The sequence below is a fragment of the Mastomys coucha genome, unplaced genomic scaffold (assembly GCF_008632895.1).
Source record: "Mastomys coucha isolate ucsf_1 unplaced genomic scaffold, UCSF_Mcou_1 pScaffold23, whole genome shotgun sequence".
In the NCBI taxonomy this organism is placed as follows: Eukaryota; Metazoa; Chordata; class Mammalia; order Rodentia; family Muridae; genus Mastomys; species Mastomys coucha.
In genome coordinates, this window is record NW_022196906.1 from 35354395 (window position 1) to 35376684 (window position 22290).

A 22290-nucleotide genomic window follows, 5' to 3' on the forward strand; every position below is an offset into this window, starting at 1 on the left:
TTTTTATGAAACAAGATTTCTCTATGTAGCCCTGGCTATCCTGGAACTTATTCTGTAGTCTAGGCTGGCCTCAAACTCAGAGATCTGCCTGCCTCTGCCTCTGCCTCTTGAGTGCTGGGATTAAAGATGTGTGCCACCACTGCCTGTCTTGAAGGCTTTTTCTTTATTCTTTTATTTTACTAATCTGAAGAACAACTTTGACAATCAGCCTTTTCAAACCACTCTCATGGCCAAATCCTTCTCCTCCAGATGGCTACATCTCTCATTCTGGATACCACTAGATCATTCCAGCCACCTGCCACTGTGGTGTCTCCAGACAAGGGCTGACAACCATAGAAGCATCGAAGCCCTAAGGCTACTTGGAGAAAAGAAGAATGCCCCTGGAGAAGGTAGGAGAGTCCTGCTTTGAATGTCTAATGTTTCACAAAAGACCATGATGGCTTACATGAGGAGTGACTGTGCTGCAGAGAAGTAGGCATCTGGCTTAGGGAAAGGGGCCCAGTACAGTGGTCCATGCTGTACATCAGATAAGAGGTGGGGTAGGGATGTGCTCTCAAAAGTCTCAGAACAGTTTAAAATGTGTTGTTTGTTTTATTCATCACTCCATTACACTTTATTCATTTTTTGGTGTGTGTTTCCATGAGTGCACACACAAGCACTGGACGTCATTGTTAGGGTCATTCTCTATTGCTTTCCACCCTTTTTTTGAGGCAGGATCTCTTCCCAAGTCTGGTGCTCACTGATTGGCACACAGACCAACTGGCTACTGAGCACCAGGAAATCTTCCTGTCCTTGACCCTCAAATGATGGACTATAAGCATACACTACAATGCCAGGGTTTTTATATGCATGCTAGGAATCTGAGCTCAGGTCTTCATGCTTGTACAGTAAGCACTTGACGTACACAGAGCCATCTCCTTAGCCCCTAGTCCAGTTCTGTAGACACAAGATGACTGTGTCTTTCTCTTCTATGGAAGCAAGATTAATATGGTTAGGGCAATGGCTTTCTACAAGAATCTCATCTAAACTCTGAAATTAGTTTCTTTCCAGTACCAGCAGTACTGTAAAATTCTTATCTAACCAGTGTATTAAATTATGATTCCTATGAGGGGAAATACAAAAGATTGGCTTTCACATCATGATCCCAAGTAGATTCCCCTGCGTGGTGTCATCATTTTGCTGTTCATGCTAAGTAGCCCAGCATATCCCTTGTACTGTGTTGCCTTAAGTTGTTTCTATGACAACCTCCACATTCTCTCACACTATCAAAATTCAAATGTAAATTCGTGAATTTGAAGGGAACAACTCTTTAAGATTCAAACACCATACCCATATCAGCCTGCTTCAGAGTATTCTAGGAAGATGGCTGTAACCAATATTGCTGCATATAATTTCATGGGCTGCTTTCCATATGTAATCCTTTCTGAGAAAGGATAGGATAGTCAAACTCTTCTCTAGGTCAGTCAGTAAGAACCTGCTTGTGGATTCATTATCCTTCAGAGGTCTACTTATGCCACTTGGTCAAGTTCGTGTCTTACTCAGTATATACTCTAGTGCCAAGAGACCCCAAGGTATCTAATGGTTTTTAACATGGAATTAATTATAATCTTTTGTAATATCCTCTTAGGTCCCATGTAGTGCTCTGCTACTGAGTGACCTTTTTCAATGTGCTGATTTAGGAGACCCTGGTTTCTTTAATCAACGGGATCAAACGAGTCTTTACTATCCATGAGCCTAGATACCCATGTAACTGAGAACCAGCAAAGGCAGTGCTGCTAGTTAGATTTCAACAAGCAATGAATAAAATGAAAAGGTTTAATTGGTTGTCCACTATTCTTACTTTTAAATGGCTTGGTTATGATTGGAGTAAAATCATGACTTAGGCCTCTGGTGGGGTCATGGGACAGAAACGATGAAGAGTGTGCAGAGAAGGAAAACCGCTCTGCTCATGGCTAGGAGGAAAAAGGAACGAAGTCAGGAGTTTGGGGTCTTGCTAGCCCTTTCAATGTCATGCCCCCCATGACCTAATAACACCCTACTCAGCTTCATCTCTTAAAGCTTCCACTGCCTCCCAATATCCTCATGCTGAGGACCCAAACCCATAACACATGGATCTTTTCAGAATGCTTAAGATACAAACTGTATCAGACAGTGCAAAAGCACAGGAATATGACACATTGTAAACATTTTGAAGTGAAAGTTCACCTCTACTGATTTTCTGTTGCCTAACATTTATGGCCCTGCAAGATCTTTGAAAACCAAATTTTCTCTTCATCAGTTGATTAACTCAGGAACTTGCTAGCCTGCTGCCTGACACACCATTCTGCAGCCATGTCTAGAGTGAAAGGAGTTGGAAATGTAGTCAAGGGCTATGTAATAGCTTCAGATTGACATCTCTGTATTAGAAGAGGTGTCTTATGAGAGTATTGTTATCTGTTGGCCAATGACATAGAAACACAAATATGGCACACTCACATCACATGAAGGATTCACTGTGGGACTGAGTGTGCCAACTAGATGTGTGTGCACCACAGGACATGGCTAAGCTGAGAATCATGAGGAACAATGGTCTCTGTGCTTGGCTGGGCTGGGAGTGCATTAGACAGCACCTTTGGAGGCAGCTGTACTCTGGACTGATATGAATCACTGTTGCACAGTCATTTTAAAGCAACAAACTTGTTTACTTGTTTGTAGGGGTAGGCGTTTAGAAGAGACAGACCAGAGAGGGATGATCAGACTAATGTGGGTGTCCTTCCTGGTTCCTGAGCAATAAACCCGCATTTTCTCTCACTCTCCACCTGTCATGAGTTAGTGACCTCAATGAATTTTTCTTCTAGCACTGTATTATCAACTCCTTTAAATCTCCTGTCAGTTGCTATCACTGTCAACGTGACCCACCTCAGGCTAACAAGTCACCTGTCAATTCAGCCTTACCAGGAATGCTAAAGTTGGAGGAAGTGTCAGGAAGAGAGGAAGCCCTGACAATTGTGAAAGCATTACTTAGGAGGTCACAGAATACCATGGAGATCACTTTCCTTACCACAAGGACTCAGAGGGTCGGTGTTTTGATCTTCTGGGTCTTTCTTTGGTCTGAATTGTTACAGCTTGGGCACTGCCCCTCTCCACCTCTGATGGATGCTGTATTCCTGTTAGAGAGAGAGAGAGAGAGAGAGAGAGAGAGAGAGAGAGAGAGAGAGAGAGAGAGAGAGAGAGAGAGAAAGAGAGAAAGAGAGAGAGAGAGAGATCTATGCTTGTATTAGGAGTGACTAATTGCCATTTTAACAAAAGGCACTAAGACCTATGATGTGGCTTTTATTAATGGGCAGGGTGATGGGTAGATATTTATGATAATTTAACATGCTTATCCAATAAACAAATAATTGAAATGGTATCCATTGAAACACTCTGCAAAGCTGTAAGAACTTCAGCATAAATAAGGAAGTATAGCTTTGCTCTCTACATTTACATAAATTACTAAGTTACTACTTAGCAATTGTTATTTGTGCTTAGGTTGATCATCAGTGTATTGATAACAATTTTAATAGTTATGTTGATAGCTTAGTGCAAGCAAGTGAGGGTTTCTCTGAGAACATTTAAAGGAAGCAGTCAATTAACCTGTTATAAAGAGAAACAGAAGTTAGAGTGTAAGCACTTTTAATGGCCCTGGCTCCTAACTCACCCATAGGAGCAAGGCAGACACAAAGAAGATGTCACCCTCAAACACTTGGAGTTTAGTTTGCAAGGCAGATTCTGTAAAAAGTAACTTACCAAAGTATGAACCTGAGGCAGTGGAAATAAGCAGAAAAAACTGAGTGGGTTACACAGATAATTGGGTCAAACCCCCTTATCTACGAATTATTGTATATATGTGACACATTTTTACAATAAAATTGGCAGATTTCCCAGTCATGCCTCTTAAGAAAAAATTTGTAAAGTTTGATGTGGTTTCCAGATCTTTGTTCTTGGTTCCGCCTATGGCTTTTCTTCAGCAAAACTCTGATAATTCTTTATTTGATGCCTAGACTTGTAGTTTCTATAGATTTAAGTAACAATAGTTGAAATGATACCTTATAGCCTGTAATTTTTTTTATATGTCTTGAACTCTAAATGTATGTGCTGGGGGATCCTCATTATTTCTTGTCATGATTTCCTTCCTTCCCCTTCCCCCTTCCCTTTCTTCCTTCTTCTCTTTCTTTTTCCTTTTGAATAGAACCTCTGTTTTTACAGTTAGGTTTGCTGTCCTTGAACTTCCAGTAATCTTCCTGCTTCAGCCTCCCAAATGCCAGGACTTCACTTGTGCACCACCACACCCCTTATGATGGCCTTTCTGCTGCATTTGGTCCCGGTCACTGGAAGCTAATCTTGACTGGAGCACGTGTCTTCTACCTCGGCTCCTCATCTTCGCTTTATCGTCCCTCTTTGCCACTTAAGTCTTTCCTGGTCCAATGCTTAGATTTTTTTAATTGACCTAGTGAGCTAAGGATGTAAATAAATTGCCAAACACTTGCTTGGAGTGTACAAGGCCTTGGGTTTGATTCTCTGCACCACAGCGAACAACTGTGTGGTATAGAGAATCACCAAATCAGAACTGACCTATTGGTGATAGATTTGAAGTCTCAAGTCACTAAATAAAAAATGTTTTCCCAGACTTCCCAATTTATATTGTTACCATGAGGAATGATTAGTTAAACAAGCTTTTCTTTATTCTTTTGTTACTTGTTTTAAAGTAGTATGTGTGTGTGTGCATGTGTGTGCAGACACATGCGTATATACACATGCACTTGAGCTACAGTGCTTATGTGGAAGTCAGATGACAGCTTGTCAGAGCCAGTTCTTTCTTTACACTGTGTGGCTTCTGGGGATTGAACTCAGATCTTCATGTTTGGCAGTAAGTACCTGCCCAGCTAAACCAGTTCATTCACCTAAGTTATTCTTTTTAAAAGTCATTTTTTTCCTCTGTCTTTATGCTTTTTGGAATAGGTGACCTAAATTTTCTTATGCATGTTGGTTCTGTAGTTACTTTGATGGTGTTTTTCCACTGAAGAGGACACAAGAGAAGACACTAGCACAGGTGTCTGTGGAGGATGAACCAGGATGAGGTATCTAGCAGATCAGGTCCTCGGGCTCAGACAGCATGGGAAGTGTCTAAGCAATGAGAAGAAATTGTTTTACCAATTCCTTCCATGTCACGAGCCTGTAGCTTCTTCACTGGAAATGGGACTTTCTAGTGAAATCCACATTATTGAATGATCTTTCTGTTTCCCCAAAGGATCATGGAATCATAATTTACAGTTATGAGTGACCTTAGAAAGTCATCAAGCCCTACTTCCCAGCAGCTGAAGGACCTTTCTATATGATATTCAGGCTCTGTGGGGTCCCTTCCTTTATAGCAATAATAAGAAAATCTTGCCATTTTATCTCTGTCTCAAGTAATTATAAGTTTCAAAAGAGCTTTGAGTGGCTGATGTGAAGATCAACTAGCTAATGTGGATACTAACCCGAGTTTTAATTATAGCTGCAGCCAATTTTCCACATTTAACGGTGATGAGTAATGACAGGCTGTGAGCTGCTCTGGTGATAAGGAAGCAGCCTGCAGTTTCAGAGACTGTAAGCCTCTTTGATATTCTATAGGTAGGGAACCCCCCCACACACACCCTTGAGACGCCATGTTGGAACGAGTGCTGATAACTGGCATGGTGATGATTGACCCACTGGATAAAGCACGTATGATTGACATGCTAGATCGAGCACATACCTGGTTTAAGATGGTTTTCTTTTAAATTTTATGTCCTTTCTTTCATTTGTTCTAATTTTATTTCTTCCTCTTACGCTTTCCAGTGTCTGCCTTTTGATTAACTATGACAATTAAAAATCCAGGCAAGCTTTACTCATTATTATTATTATTATATATATTCTGAACTTGAAGTATGCACATTGGGGAGCAAACTAATAATGAGTTTATTCTCACTAAATCCAGTTTGAGAGGCAGATGTGTGTGTGTGTGTGTGAGAGAGAGAGAGAGAGAGAGAGAGAGAGAGAGAGAGAGAGAGAGAGAGAGAGAAGAAGGAGGGGGAGGGAGGGAGAGAGGGAGAAGGAGAAGGAGAGGGAGAGAAAAGCGGAGAGGGAGAATACAGGAATTTAATACAAATTTGGCACACAAATGTTCTAGAATTATTATATCTTTTAATTTCTCTAAACCAATATTCAACGTTAGTTGAGCAACATAGAACAGACAGTGCCTTGCATTTCAAAGTCTGTGCAGGTAAGTAGAAAACATGTCAGTTATGCATGCGTTGACTCCTAAGTATTCACTGCTTTATTGTTTGGTGTCTTCATGTCTTTGTGTTTCATCTGGACAGAGCTGTATGCCTTCAGTGCGAACAGGCTAGCAGCTGCTTTCCAGCTTACCCAGATATCTATTTATGTAGCTAACACTTGGTAAATGGCAGTGATAAATGATCATGTACTTCCTGGGAGCACAAGTGTCTTTCTAAAGGTCAAGTACATTTGAGTGCTCCGTTGATGATCTGGAAAGGTGGAAGCCAGTAGGCAAGGCAAGTCAAACAACAGAAAAGCTGAAGGTTCAGTAAGGAGCACAGCGACCTTGAGCAGTGAGGTGCTGAATAGCAGGATGCTTCTGCCTTATCTCTATGACTATTAACTATTTCTCAGTGTTTTGTGAACTTGGTGAACACAATCTCTTGGCATTTACTGGGGACACACTTTTTTGAGAGGTCCCTGGGTCTCCTGAAACTGCTTGTCTAAGGGTGAAACATGTATAACTTCTGCAAGGAAGGCTCTTCATTGTCCCGGAGACATGTCTTTGTCAGGAACATTTTCCATAATTATCTGCTTTGCCACTTAAAAGGCCCTTTGCTGACATTCACTAATGAAGCTCATGGCTCTATGAATCCTGGTTCCTGTTTTTCTGAGCCTGGTTTATTAGCTGCAAAGAGGTCAAGGTAATTGCCCCAGAGCACACTCCTTTGATCTGAAATGGACCTAGAGATTTAGAATGTCAGTTCTAAATGTTTGTTCCCTCATTTTTCTGGATCTAAGTTGAAATTCCTTTAGGTACGGCTTATAGAAAATTGTTATTTATTCAATCAGCACATACTTCCTGAGCATGATTTTGTACCAGGTTAGATTTTAGAGAAATTAAGATGAGAAAAGCCACCAAGAATCTCAGAGAGAGAGAGAGAGAGAGAGAGAGAGAGAGAGAGAGAGAGAGAGAGAGAGAGAGAGAGAGAGAGAGAGAAGAGAAGAGAGGAGAGAGGAGAGAGAGAGTAATTCCAATATGAGATGTTTACGAAGGTAGCAGAGATGTAATCAAATGCAGGGGGTGGGCTTCCAGTTCTGCCTATGGTCTTAGACAGCTATAGGAACTGCATTTGATTTTAGGGGGTTTGAAGCTTAAGTTATGGGTTTCCAGAAAGACATAAAAGGGAAATGACATTTTCCGTGGTGGCATTTCATAGTCTCTTGCAACATCTTCTCTTTTTTCTTAAAATACTCTACAAACGAGCCCTCCTGGCGGACAAGATTGAGGCCATCAACACTACTACCACTTCCAGTATGTCCATCTTTGTTTTCAGCAGCCTCTCCTACCCTTTTTAGTCAGAGAGATACTGCCCTCTGCACAGCCAGTTTCCACTGAGACAGCCCCAGGTACGCTCTCCATCTCCCCTTTACTTTCAGAGAATATCCTTCTTCTAGTTTGCTTTCTATTGATGTGATAAACACCACAACTAAAAGCAACTTGGGGAGGAAATGGTTTTTCCAACTTACAGGTTGCAGCTCATCACCTAGGGAAGCCAAGGCAAGCCCACAGACAGGAACCCAGAGGCAGGACCTGAAGCAGAGGCTATGAAGGAACACACTTAGTGACTTGCTGTCTGGCTCAGGGTCAGCTACCTTTGTTATACAACCTAGACTTACCTGCCCAGGCATAGTGCTACCTGTTGTATTTCATAGAAAAAAGAAAGGGAAGCCAGGGACGAATTTGGTAGAGGTGCAGTACAGTGTGGGGGAAGAGGGTGCCTCTGCAGGTCCATACTGAGGCATCCCTTCATCCTGAGGGACAGGATAAGACATGAGACGGAGCAGTATAGAATAGAGTTTATTTAGGGCATGGGGAAGGGAGTTGAGGGAGTTGAGACAGAGAAAGGCAGAGAAAGAGTGGGGGCAGGCTGGCCAAAGCACATGAAGAGAGGGGGAGACAAATGGGGAGAGAAAGGACAGAAAGGGGAGAGGACAGTAGGAGAATAAGAGAGTGAGGAGGGGAAAGCAGCCCATTTTATATTGAGTCAGGCATGCCTGGCTATTACCAGGTAAGTGTGGGGTGGAGGCTAGAGGAAATGTTAACACTGTCCGCAGTGGACTGTGCCCTCCTACATTAATTAGCAAAAAAAAAAAAAAAAAAAAAAAAAAAGTATGCTCGCACATATGTGCACAGATCAGTTTGATAGAGCTGATTCCAAGGTCTCTTCTTCTCAAGCATGTCTCATTGAAAAGAAAATTGTCTCAGTCTTCAACTCTCTCTTGCATCTTAACTTCCTTCATCTACTGATGCCTTCCATTTAAATCAAAGGAACATGGTTTCAAACAGGGGGAAACAAACACCTTTGAGTTAACCACCATCCTATTCTTATATGTTCATGTCAGAGCTGTTCTTTGTGGCCTGACCATCCTTCTAGAGCACTCCCTACCCCCAGGCTAGGGCATGCAGCAGACTTTAGGAAAGACTGCTCACGCCTTCTTCAGGGAGGGACCGTAGTCAACTCTTCTTGTAGTTTTTGTATCTCCGAGTACCAGACACATGGAAAGTGCTCAGTAACTATTCACCCACTAAGTAAAGGAGTGAGGAGTCAGAATCTGCAGTGGCCATAGCTCTGCACAACAAGGACATCGGGATAACCAGAGATTTAGTGTCCTACATGTGCAGCTTGTCGAATGAATAGATGTGAATATCTGGGAAGGTGTTTTAACTCTCTTTTTAAAGGTTTATTCTGTTTTATTTTAAAATTACGTGTACGGGGCTGGAGAGCTAGCTTGTTCAGGAATGTTAACTGCTCTTTGCAGAAGGCTTTGGTTCAGTTTTCCATAGCCACATGGTGGCTTAAAACCTTCTGTAACTCCAGTTACAGAGGATGTAGATCTGCATCTACATTGTGCATGAGGTCCACAAAACAAGCAAAAAAACAAAATGTGAGCACATGTACACAAGAAAATAAACACATTTTAAACAATTTATTGGTTTTTTTTTTTTAGTTACATATATATGTGTACATGTGTGCCCATGTAAGAGCTGATACCTGAGAAGTTCAGACCAGGATGTCAGATGCCCTGAGATTTGAATTATAGGAGACTTTGGGCCAAATAATGTGGGTTCTAAGAACAAAATTCAAATCTTCAGCAAGAACACCAAGCACAATTAACTGCTATGCCATTTTCTCGCCCATGCAGTTTAGTTCTTAACTAGGCTACCATAGTCAGCCATCCCTTCCTCCTCTCTTTGTACAACCCTAAGACATCCATCCATATCTTTGCATCCATCCAGACCTTCCTCTTGCCTAGGCAAGGCTAGGTAACCTCTACAAGTGAGTAGCCCATTATGGGCCCCTGACTCTACACTCTTTTCCCTTACATAATCTCCTCCAGCAAACCTTGTTCAGTATACCTATGTTCATGGACCATGTAGATCAAAAAATATTTTTTTCTTCTGTGTACCAGTTCTAGCCATTCTCTACATTGAATGTGGTTTGCTTTTATGAAGTCCTCTCCCTGTTGAGCTCACATGCTCTGATTAATTTGGCCGAAACCATAGAAGGAATGTCATAATAATGTTCACACTGCAAAATTAGTGATTGACCAGGTCGATGCAGGCCCGCTCCCAGAGGCAATTTATCCATATGCTATTTCATTGTGATTCCAAGTACTGGCTAATAGGGCAGGCATTACTGAGCTGACTGCACTTGAATCATGGCTGTACCCTCTGACTGTTCTCAGTTTGGATGAACTCATTCCAAATCTTGGTGCACTTTCCCTTTCTTAGAAAAGAAGGGAACTGCAGCATCACCTATGGCAAAGGGCGGAGTAAGACAATGCGCATGCATAAATGCTCAGTACACACAGTGCACAAGCAGCAAACAGCAATGTGAACCCTTAAAGCAAGCCTCTTGCTTACTGTATTTTAACAGATATGGAAAGAGAGATTACCCATGCATTCAGCCAGCCACCCCTGGCACCATCTCCTTGGTACTGGGACTCATACATTCTTATTGGATTAGACATAAAGAGTCAATTGGACTTTAAACATAATGAAATTTGTGGTAAGGTGTTTGCTAGTTTTTGAGTTCTTTGCCCCAGATGGTATGTTACCCGGCCCTCTGATCTTTCTTCCTTATTCTTCTCCTCCCCACTGGACTATAGAAACAAACTTTTCAGTTCACAAGGGCAGAGCAGTTCCCAGCTATGGTTGAGCAGTCACATCCCAGCTGCCAACCTCCCCGCCAGCTGTCACACCCTCTACCTGCTGCCCTGGAAGAACATCCAAGGGATTTCTTGCCCTCGGAAACATCAAAGCAACCCCATTCCCTCCCCCACTCTTCCCACTGAATGCGCCACTGGTTTGATATAAATGGAAGAGAATTCTGGGCAGCTTCAGCCATTTGGGAGAAATGCAGGTCTGTGGGAGGGGGCTGGTTCCATGGCTGGGACTGGGAGATGAGACCCATGCAGTGTCCAAGGACAAAGCCATATCCCCAGGCCTGAAAGCACACGGAGAACTCTGATAGGCTAGGTGTCATATTGCCTACTCCACAGGCTGTGTAGGTTTCCAGGAAGAGGCTGCTGTCTCCTAGCCTTAAGGTATGATTTCTACATCATATAACAATTCAGCCACAGTTCCTGAGACCATGTCAAACATAATAAAACCTCAGAGGCTCTCCTATTGCTGAAGAGTCAATCAACCTAAACTAATACTTTAATGACCACTTTTCCCAATGAGAAAACAAATTTAGGGAGAAAAAAAGAAGCAGGGAGCTGAGAAACATCTTGTCTGGTCAATGAAAAGAACAACAGAAAAAGATGTCTGGAACCATGGCAATGGAAGTCGGATTACTTTGATCTGGAAAATAGATTTCCTCTCTCTCTCTCTATCTGTCTCTCTCTCCCTCTTTCTCTCTCCCTGCTTTGTCCTCTATTGCTTGTTCTCAGGCCAAGAGGCATTATTGAGCTGGAGGAGGGAGATTGTTTTTAGAATGAAGGGGAACACAGATCAAAGCTCAGTGTCTGCCTTTACTGCCAGCTGCCTTAGTGGTTCTATGTTTAAAAAGTATTCAGTTAGATGGAATACTATTACAAATAGTCCCAATTTGTTGCTTTAAAGAGATGATCAATTAATAGTAAAATGAGAGGTATATAAGATTATTATGAGAAGTTTTATATACATATACATATACATACATATACATACATACATATAAACATACATATATACATACATACATATATACATACATACATACATACATACATACATACATACACACACACACATATTGGAAGAGGGACTGCCCCCAGTGCTACATCCCCAGAGATGGAGCAAAGATGCATTTTCTGAATCCTAAGTTCTTAGTGACTTTAGTTGAGAAAGTGTCTTTGAGGCAATGGCTTCCTGCTGCATTTTTAAGTTAGGTGCTTGGTCTCATTACTGTTAATAAAAATGGAAACATTGTTAGTTTAGGATTTGTTTTTTTTTATAAGCTTGATCTGTAGCAGTTGGAGGGCTTCACACATGAGGGAGGCAGTTTTGGAGTCCTGTAGATGTGGCAATAAAGATCTTGTACAGAGGTCAGGCAGTGGAATTCCAGCACTTGGGAGGCAGAGACAGGTGGATTTCTGAGTTCCAGGCCAGCCTGGTCTACAGAGTGAGTTCCAGGACAGCCAGGGCTACACAGAGAAACCCTGTCTCAGAAAAAAGAAATGTGCAGAGAGACCTTCTCTTTTCCTCTGATATTTGCCCCTCCCTCAAAGCTCCCTGTCAAGACCGTCTGTACCCTGTAGGCCATCTTGCTCCTCTCACGTATTGCCTATGTACACTGTGGGACAGTCTGCATACAAATGTGTCTTAACTGGAGAAACAAATGGAAAGATCTCTGTCTATTCCTCCAAGAGATTGCCAAAATCTTTGTCCAGGTAATAGTCCTTGTTGTCATGGCAACAACAAAGATGGCTCATGCATCTTTTCTTTGCTTGGCCTTCCCACATTTATTTAACACTTTTCTAGCTGATATGTAACTTTCCACTAAGAATGAATGGTCTTTTCTGCCCAGGTTTGGGTAGGGGGAAAAAAGAGAAAGAAAAAATTAAGGTTTACGTAATTGCTTAGTTTTAGGTATTTGGTTTCTAAAAGTTATAAAAGTTGAGTAGATTTACTCATTAGTTCCTAAATCATACAGATTATCCAAGTTCCAAACTAGGTTAGATCTTCTCTTTTCTTTTCTCTTCTGTTCCTTTCTTTTCTTTTCTTTTTTCTTTTTTTGTAGTGCATCGAACTTTATTGATGGTATTCAAGAGAGTAGGGATGGTCCCCTAGGCCCCTCCTGTTATGGGGGTCTGGGATGGAAATTGTGAGGTAGATGCTCAGTGTTGGGGGCCAAGTTGGGACAGGGACTCCTTAGCAACTGAGGGCCTCTCTCTTGCTCTTAGTGTCCTTACTGGTGTGGGTGGTCCAGGGTTTCTTACTCCTTGAAGGCCACGAGGTCCACCACCCTGTTGCTGTAGCAGTATTCATTGTCATACTAGGAAATGAGCTTTACAAAGTTGTCATTGAGAGCAATGTCAGCCCCAGCATCAAAGGTGGGAGAATGAGAGTTGCTGTTGAAGTAATAGGAGACAACCTGGTCCTCAGTGTAACCCAGGATGCCCTTCAGTGGGCTCTCAGATGCCTGCTTCACCACCTTCTTGATGTCATCATACTTGGCATGAGGTTTCTCCAGGCAGCATGTTAGATTCACAACCGATACATTGGGGGTAGGAACATAGAAGGCCACACCAGTGAGCTTCCCATTCAGCTCTAGGATGGCCTTGTCCACAGCCTTTGCAGCACCAGTGAATGCAGGGATGATGTTCTGGGAACCCCCATGGCCATCATGCTACAGCTGTGTATTTCCAAAGGGACATACACAGTCTTCTGAGTGGCCATGATGGCATGAATTGTCATGAGCCCTTGCACAATAAAAGTTGTCATGGATGACCTTAGCCAGGGGGGGTAAGCAGTTGGTAGTGCAGGATGCATTGCTAACAATTTTGAGTGAATTGTCATATTGGTTATTGTTCATACCCATCACAAACATGGGGACATCAGCAGAAGGGGGGAGATCATGACCCTTTGTCCCATCCTTCAAGTGGCCTTCTCCATGGTGGTGAAGACGCCAGTAGACTCCACAACATACTCAGCACCAGCATCACCCCATTTGATGTTAGCGGGATCTCACTCCTGGAAGATGGTGATGGGCTTCCCGCTGATGACAAGCTTCCCATTCTCAGCCTTGACTGTGCCATTGAATTTTCCATGGAGTCAGACTGGAACATGTAGACCATGTAGTTGAGGTCAACGAAGGGGTTGTTGATAGCAACAATCTCCACTTTGCCAAGTGCAGAGCAGGCAGTCCTAGTGACATGGCACCCAATATAGCCAAATCTGTTCACACCACCCTTCACCATTTTGTCTACGGGAAGAGGTTGGCACTTCATAAGAAGATGCGGCTGTCTCTGGAACAGGGAGGAGCAGAGAGCCTTTACATTTTTTTTTTAAGTTAAAATTTAATAAGTACTATATGAGCCAGCCTCTTGTTTATGTTTAAATCCAGGGGGCTTCATGGGTAAGCCCTGTTCAGTAGCTTTATGCATGAGAACTGTTACAGCCCAAGTGCTGAGTTCACAGGTTGACAGGGCCAGAGTCTCCTGGGATCACCCCTGATCCCAGGCTCTGGGTGTCTCAGATATTTGAGATCTAATCACAAAATGTGAGGTTCTCTTCTGCTATCTACTTAAGCGATCGACTTAAGATTCTATTGACCCTGAGATAAGAGGCTAAGGTGGCTCAGTGGGATCACTTAGGTATCCAACAGTACTTTTGAGATCAAAGGATGTGTGATTTTTGTCCTGTTCTCTTCTAAAAAGAGAAGGTCTCCCAAGACCCAGATCCAACTGGGAAGGTACATGGACCAAACTCTATTGATCTCTAGGGCCCATGAATCAGTCTCTGGGAGCCTCAAATAGCAAAGACCTCTGCAGTGGCTGCCCAGCCTCTTTGCAGGGCAACACTTATTTGCCATCCTGCTACCTAGTAGGGGAATAGATAAATATTCACATGGGGCAGCTAGACTTGGACTCTTCTTGTGACTTTCCTGAAAACCAGGTCTTTTCTCTGAACCAGTTTCCTTCTTGGCACCAACTCTCTCCAGTGACCAACTTGACCCAGAGGAAAGATGGTATACTAGTTAAAAGCCTGGTCTCTTGAAGCTTTTCCTCCCAGGCTTGGATCTGATTTCTCTCACTTTCTTAGTCACTGAGAGCAAAGAATGATTTGCTACTCTGGCTACACTGTTTCTACCAGTAGACTGGGGGAACGGTAGCGTCTGTTCAGAGTGGAGAGATTCACTGTGGTGATTCACCTCAAGCGCCTAGAGAACAGACACACTTGGTGACTTCATCAATTCATTTTTATAGTTAGACAGTACTGCCAAGCCCAGAGAGAAACTTGTCAAGCCATCTTCCTGAGATACTACAGAGTCTGTGTGGCTTCTACTGCATTGTGCCTCTGAGGTCCCGTGTTTCCTTTAGCCCAACACAATGGGTTGTTTGTCTGTGTATCCTAAGAATTTGAGCATGTTCCTGCAGGAAGGGCCTCTGATTGCTAATTAACAGAAAACACATGGTCTGTGTGGGATATTTACATTGAGACAGCATCAGAGGTGGGAAAAGCAGCCTGAACTGGGGTAGAACAAGTTACAAAAAAAATGTGAGGTTGTCTTAGACAGATACAGACACACAGAAACACAAACACACACATACACACACACACACACACACACACACACACAGATGGGGGAGAGAGAGACTGACAGACAGAAATACAGAGAGACACATACAGAGACAAAGAGAGACAGAGACAGACAGACACACACACACACTGAGAAAGACTGACAGACAGAAACACAGAGAGACATACATATACAGAGACAAAGAGAGACAGAGACAGACAGACACACATACACACACAGAGACTGACAGACAGAAATACAGAGAGACACACAGAGACATAGAGACACAGAGACAGACACACACACATACATATACACATACACACATAGATATTACATGATCTATGACTTTATAGGAGATAAGAGCTAGAGTATACATGTACACATGTAAGGCATGGCTACCAAGTCAGGTGATAATGGAAGGTGACCATTATGAAGTGGGATGTTTTTAGAAAGACATGTGACAAAAGCAAGACTTCTGATGAGCCATGCAGGGTTCAGAAATGCAGTGAAGTCAAGGGAACTGTTAGAGAGTGAATATTAAGTCCCAACCTGGAAGTGGGCATTGGATTGAGGCCAGATGGCAAGGGCAGAGGTGCTAGTTGAAGAACTAGCTGCTCTGGAGGAGAAAGGATGCCGGGTCATAGCTTTTATAGTCAGAAGAGTTGAGACTTGAGGTAGCTAATGCAGCTTTGTAGTGGGCCAGCCATGATGCCTGAGTTAAGTCCAAGCAGGCAGCTAGCAAGCACAGCTAGTGTTTGCTCTGTTACCAAACATACCTCTTTGGAAATGTATTTTTATTTTATTTTATTTTTATTTTCCTGACTATGAAAGATAATAAATGCATCTTATTTTCAGAATCTTGCAAGAGAGTTTCATATATTCCTTTTGCTTATGATACTCAAATTTTAAAGTGTGTGCGTGTATGCTAATGCTCATACTCAGAGGTCACAGAGAGGCCCGGTACTCTATTAAGCTCCACTTTATTCCCTCCAGACAGGGCTGTCACTGAACCTAGAGCTAAGCCAGCAGCCAGCAAGCTCCAGCAATCTGTCTGTCTTCCTCCTCACAGCACTGGGGTTACAAGGACATGCTTGGCTTTTAAAGTGGGTGCTGGACATTCAAAGTCAGGTATTCATGGCTTTATATACATCATTCTTACCCACGGAGACTCCCCAGACCTCCACAATATTTAAATTTGTAACTGATCAGTCATGTATTTACATAAATTGCAGCTTAGATCTGCAAGAAAGGATTTTGTACTTCATCATTGCCTGGATTTGGTGAGGTGGGCTGTGGAGGTGTAGTTACACCCATTTTGCAGAGGAGTCAACTGAGCCATGGAGAAAAAAAAATGGGGTTATGCGCTTAATGGATGGAGGTACCAAATGTGCTCAGTAGTTCCTCTTCTTCATTCTCCAGGACACCAAAATTCTCTACCCCATCCATGCCCAGTCTGCTTTGAATGTGTTTCAAATCATTGCCGGGTGAAAACTTAGTAAATAAAGAATGCAAGAAAGGCACCTAAGACCATCACTCTCTACAAAGGTCAACTGCAAGAGGAACGTGAAAAAGAAATCAGCATACTAGATACATGTTTCAAAGATATCGAAACTCTATTGTATCAAATAGATGGGGCTAAAAGGACTTTGTATTTGCTGCCCTTTGGTAGACCACGGGCATGATACAGATGAGATATATTATATTATTGTAGAGACTTTGGTTATTTTGACCAATGAGGCCATTATGTGGGAGTGTCTAGTGCAGCTTGGGCTGTTCCACTGAGTGATTCTAGCAAAGCCTTGTCTGCCCACCCATTTGGGGGTCCCCTTGAAGGAGCAAACCTGGTCCCGACGGTCCTTTCCCATGAGAAAGCACTGCTCCAAAGCAATGTTTGGAGTTACTTTGGAAACTTGCCAGTCTCACTTTTGGAATTCAGGTGAAGATACGTTTTTTTTACTCTGTCTTGAAGTAAATACAGTAAAAGATCAAAAGCTCAAGTGTGCTTAGTTCCTGATGATCTCTGAGGTATGGAAACGTGTGAAAAGTGCACCTGCAGTTGCATTTGCTTTATCTGGGCCCATGATACCTGCTAATTCTTAACACCAAAAGGATTATGGAAGTCACTTTAGTAAAACTCCAAAAACCATCTGCTATTGCTCAGAGAGAATTTTCATAATCAAATCTATAGTCTAGTGAGAATATTTCTGCTTAGGTTACCTATGCTCCATCTGCCTCAAACTAGAAATCTGAGAATCGCTGTTCCATTTTGTTGTTAGGATAATGTTGGCTTCCTTGGATTTCTTGAATATCTCTTCAAAACATGTGGTCCAAGGTGACAGAACTACAGAATGTTAGAATTGGAAAGGACCAACAAGACAGAGAGCGTTGAGAATGTGGCAACTTCCTGCTGAAGAAGAGATCTGTACAGAATCACTGTGCAAATGGACCCAGAACCCTCGTTTTGGGGTTTCAGAAATACTACACACTGCAACTGCACAGTTTGTTCCACATTCTAGCCTTCTGTGGGAATCTTATCTGATGATGTTTCCAAGTGGTCAACTTCATATTTCAGGGCTGATAATGCATCTGTTGATTCCCTTGATGATGTATCTGGGGGAACTTGATCCAACTCTAGTGCTCCCAGTTACCAGGCAGTGCCCCCGGACTTTAATGAGTTGTCTTTAGAGAATGCATGTAGTACATCTGTTTGGTGGTATGCTGTAACGTTTATCAGCAGTGGACTTTCTTGACTCATCCTTTAAAGTTCACAAGTTTGTGTGTGTAACACATATTAAAGCCTATGGGGCAAGCCTATGGTTTGAAATGAAAAACAGGGTCTCAGAGAAAAAGGGTAGATCAGGGACAACCTAGGGCAGAACTTACTCACAGGCAGTAAGAATGGTTTTTCTATGCACAAAGGATGTAGAGGAACTAGTGTTATTATGTCAGAAGGCAGTCTCTACTGTGGCTATGTTTTATACATGCTGCTCAGTGCATTCAAATGCAAGCACTAATTGATGCCATGTATGTTGGTGTATGAGGATTATGGCATTGAAAACAACTCCCAATGAGTAAAATACGGTTGAGATATTATCAAAGGCGTATGTGGAAAAATCTTAATAGACATATTTTCAAAGACTTTCAGAAAATATCCAGAGAGGCAAAGGCAGACAAATTCTTCAGACCTGTGGTCCAATCTACTTGGTGAGTTCTGGACCAGCAAGAGACCCTGTCTTAAAAGAATGTGGTGGCACTTGAAGAGTGACACCCTGTTCTCTGGCTTCCAAAAGCACGTGCATGCAAATGTTCACCTGTGTGCACGTGTAATACATAAACTAACTAAGTAAAGTATATTCCTAAGAAGCGTTCAAGGTACCTTCAGATCCAACTTTGGTAGTCTGTGAAAGCATTTTAATGTGTGGTTAATTAATATGCTACAATCTTGCTTTAAAAAACTAGTGGCACTGAACTGTTTGCTACTGATAGATCCAGAGAGCAGGAAAATCGTTGCCTGCAGCTGTGTACCCTCTGATGCCTGCCCAAGTGCCAGTGATACTCCCAAACAAGTGGTCACACAGAGACCTTGGTTAATCTAAATGTGCTACAAACATAAATCCCAAGTCATAAAACATGGAAAGGGGCTGGTGGGTATAGGGGTGGAGCTTGGGATGAGCAGAAGATAAGAGAGGGTATGAAGGAGAGAGAACTCAGCATACGTGATATACAAGTATAGGGTTGTCAGATACCAAAACTAGTCACTTTAAAAGCAAGAAAAGAATCAATTACAAAGCATTAGACAGCTTTAAAAAAAAAACAACAAGGTGAAGCAAATTGAGTAACAAAGTTTGGCATCATCCACAACACTCTCTCCAACTAACTACTTCTTCAAGCATTTTGACATCGTTTTGTAGGGTAAACACTTCCATAACCAGCAGGATACAGAAGATGTTTCCCAAGGGTTCATCAAATCCTGACACTTAGATTCTCTCTCTCTCTCTCTCTCTCTCTCTCTCTCTCTCTCTCTCTTTTGGTTTTTCGAGACAGGGTTTCTCTGTGTAGCCCTGGCTGGCCTGGAACTCACTCTGTGGACCAGGCTGGCCTGGTCAGAAATCTGCCTGCCTCTGCCTCCTAAGAGCTGGGATTAAAGGCGTGCATGCCACCACCACCTGGCCCTGACACATAGATTCTTACCCTGCAGAATAAACAAATCTATTTCTTATTGGCAATAAAAATGTTGATTGTATTGGTTCCTATTTTGATTGAAGACAAAAAAAGTCATGTCCCTTTCATGGATGCTGGGAAAGAGAGAGCATTTGTAGGAGCAGAGCCAGAGGGGAGCAGGTAGGCCTGTCAGAGTGTTGTTAGGATTTGAGCTTCAGCTTTTTAAACCCGGGACCTCGAAATACAAAGTGATTCCTGCCCATTGGACTGTAAGGTTTATGCAGGCAATCTTGGAAACAATGGGAAAGGACTGAAGTAGAATGGGCTTTGGGGTATTGTGGACCACTCTGAAGTGTGTGGCTTGCTTGAAACCCTCTTGGCTTTGCTTTAGTTGAATTTGAAGATCCTTGGGATGCCACTGATGATATCCATGAGCTATGGAAGAACACTGTGTCTTACACTTACACTATGTGGTTGCCGTGTAAGGGTGGAACTGTTGAACCATGAAAAACTAAGGCAAAATCGTGGCCTGCCTCATGCTTGGGGTCTTAGTCCTCTAGATGATTGCCATTGGAGTCTTCCATCTTGGCACAGATCTCTCAGGAGAAGCTTCCCTGGAAGCAGAAGAAAGCTACTTTCTAGAGATAGAAGAAGAGAAATGTCTCTGTCTCATGAAATGCAAGTTTAGTTTGAGACTTCATAAGCTAAGATGTTGTTTCTGTTCCTATTTGTTTTTATCTCTTGGAACATTGACACACATAACTTGTAATTCTCTATAATTTCACATGGACCATAGAAGGCATTTAATATCAAGAAGTGTTACTTTACAATGTTTCCTTAAGGAAGATTGAGTTTGCCTTTAACTTTAGTTTTTCACAGACTGGAATAAACCTAGATCCTGCCCCTTCCAAAGTCACAACATTGAGGAGGTATATTATCTTTCAGTTGTTGCACAAATAACTCAACAGGATAGTGCTTAATGTAAATAATTACTAAGTCCCAGCAAGAAATTATCATTAGAATTAATTCCATTTGAATTACTCCAGACAGTTAGATATTACTTATACTCTAAAGGATCCCCCCCTTTGAAAATATCCAACATGTACATTAGGAATTATATAGTTATTAATTAGTTTCAAATTAACACAAAGTTCCTACTTACAACTTACTAAAATCCTCTTTGTGCATAGTACTTTAAATTGTCATGTTCCTGAAATAGACAAGAGTATCCATGGCCATTTACATATATGCAAATGTTAACTAACTTCATTATCAAAACATCTCCAATCCTTCCACTCACTCTAGCTGTAATGATAAACCCCCTCACTTTAAATCATCACTAACTTTCACCTAAGTTTCACTTTCTGGGTACTAAGGGTGGACTTCTGTACAAGGTGCCCTTCTGACTTGCTCACTGGCATCTTCACTTGCCAGTCAAAAAACATTTTTCACACCATGGCCAAAGCTGCATTTCTTGACACTCTCACTTTCAAAACTCTTAGTTCATTCATAGTAAGGATAAAATATGAGTTCTTTGTTTTTCCTCTCCAAAACTTCACAGTACTCATGGTTTGAGTATAAACCACTTTCGTCTCCTGAGACTCATTTAACACTTGGAAGCTTACTAGAATCTCAGTGATCAGATGGCAAAAGAGGACAGGCTAGCGGGAGGTCAATAAAGCTTAGAAATACAGTCAAATCGTTGCATCAAGAAAGCATGGCAGATCGTACCCAAGGCTTTGTCAGTGCCTTCCGAGGACCATCTGGGAGGAGGTTATACTGAGGTTGTCAGTTAGAGTACTCTCCATGCTACTGGCTCCATATGTGTTGAGGTCAAAGTCTTGTCTGGGAACCCAATGATTCCATACACAATGTGAAATCACCTGAGGTGAGAACAGGAATCCAGGGTAGGAGGGAACTGGCTTGCACTATGGCAGCTGGTGGTTAGGGGAGAGGGAGGAGGCAGAGAGGCTTTGTGGAGGTGGGCAGAAGTATGCCCAATATACCCTTTGCTGACTTGTCTTCTAGAAGCCCCATGGAAGTTGGGTTCTTTTTTGGCACACATACACCGAGGTGTGGGTTCACTAAAACCTTCTGATGACTTTCGGCACCTGCACATGGCAGGGGGCTGGGCAGTTGGAACCTCCAGGATTTAAGGTATTTTTGGAAGCTTGAGTCATCCATCCTGTTTTCTCGGTTTGCCCAATAACTTTTCATGTACCCTTCACTCTAGACTATGTTGCCAGGAGTTCAGCCAATATTAACAGTGCAAAGGAAGAGAAATTCACCTACTAAGGCTTCTTCAAAATTAAATGCTATGTCTAATTATAGCTATGTCATTCACTCATGGTGTTTGGGAAGATCTTTAATTTTATTATTGTTCTTTTATGGTATTTAATTTTCTTTTGGGTCAAGGATTGGCATTTAGTGTCTGATAAACCCTTTTCATGAGCCTAGTGTGATCTTTTCCCCAAAACTTCTCTAAGTTTCTTCTGATTCAACTGTACAATCCTCCATATATCCATATTCCTTCTTATTTTTTTTTAGAAGTAGCCCTATTTTCTCTAGTTGTCTTTAGAATTTGCCCTTTGCACTCTTATTAGATCAAATACATTTTTGTTTATTTATCAGTTTTTGTTGCTGTTGTTGGTTTTGTTTGTTTTGCTTTGCCTGGGATATAGACATGTTTTTTCTACATTTTGAGTCCTTGCTTTCTACTTAAAAGGAAATTAAACTGTCAAACCAACAAACCAATAAACAAAAACCCTCTAAAGGATCAAAGATGATTGTTTTTCAATACCTTACTTCCCACTGCAGAGAAAGACATGAGTATCCTTGGGAAAGTACGTTGGATGTCTTCAGAGACATTCTGTTGTTACAGAGTCAGACATCAGAGGTGAGGGTTAGCGGAAGGTGAGAGAGGCAGCTCATCACAGAGAACTGAACGTTTGATTGCCTTGCGGGAAGAAGGCTCCAACCTTGGCTCTCTTCTATGATAAAATAAAAACAGAGACAAAGAAGGGCAAGACAGGAAGCTCTTCAGCTGTCAACCATAAATACAAAACCTTTAAAGGAA

The 22290-nt window shown here is 42.1% G+C and overlaps 1 long non-coding RNA gene and 1 pseudogene across 1 annotated transcript in view; one reads left to right on the forward strand and one right to left on the reverse strand.

Moving 5' to 3' along the window:
• Positions 1-551, forward strand: part of LOC116073885 — a 98827-nt gene extending 98276 nt beyond the window's left edge. The window contains exon 3 of the long non-coding RNA XR_004111957.1: positions 250-551. This is a non-coding gene — a long non-coding RNA (uncharacterized LOC116073885). The remainder of the gene's footprint in view (positions 1-249) is intronic.
• A 12110-nt stretch (positions 552-12661) lies between these two features.
• On the reverse strand, positions 12662-13728 carry LOC116073601 (annotated as a pseudogene).
• Between the last annotated feature and the right edge of the window lie 8562 nt (positions 13729-22290).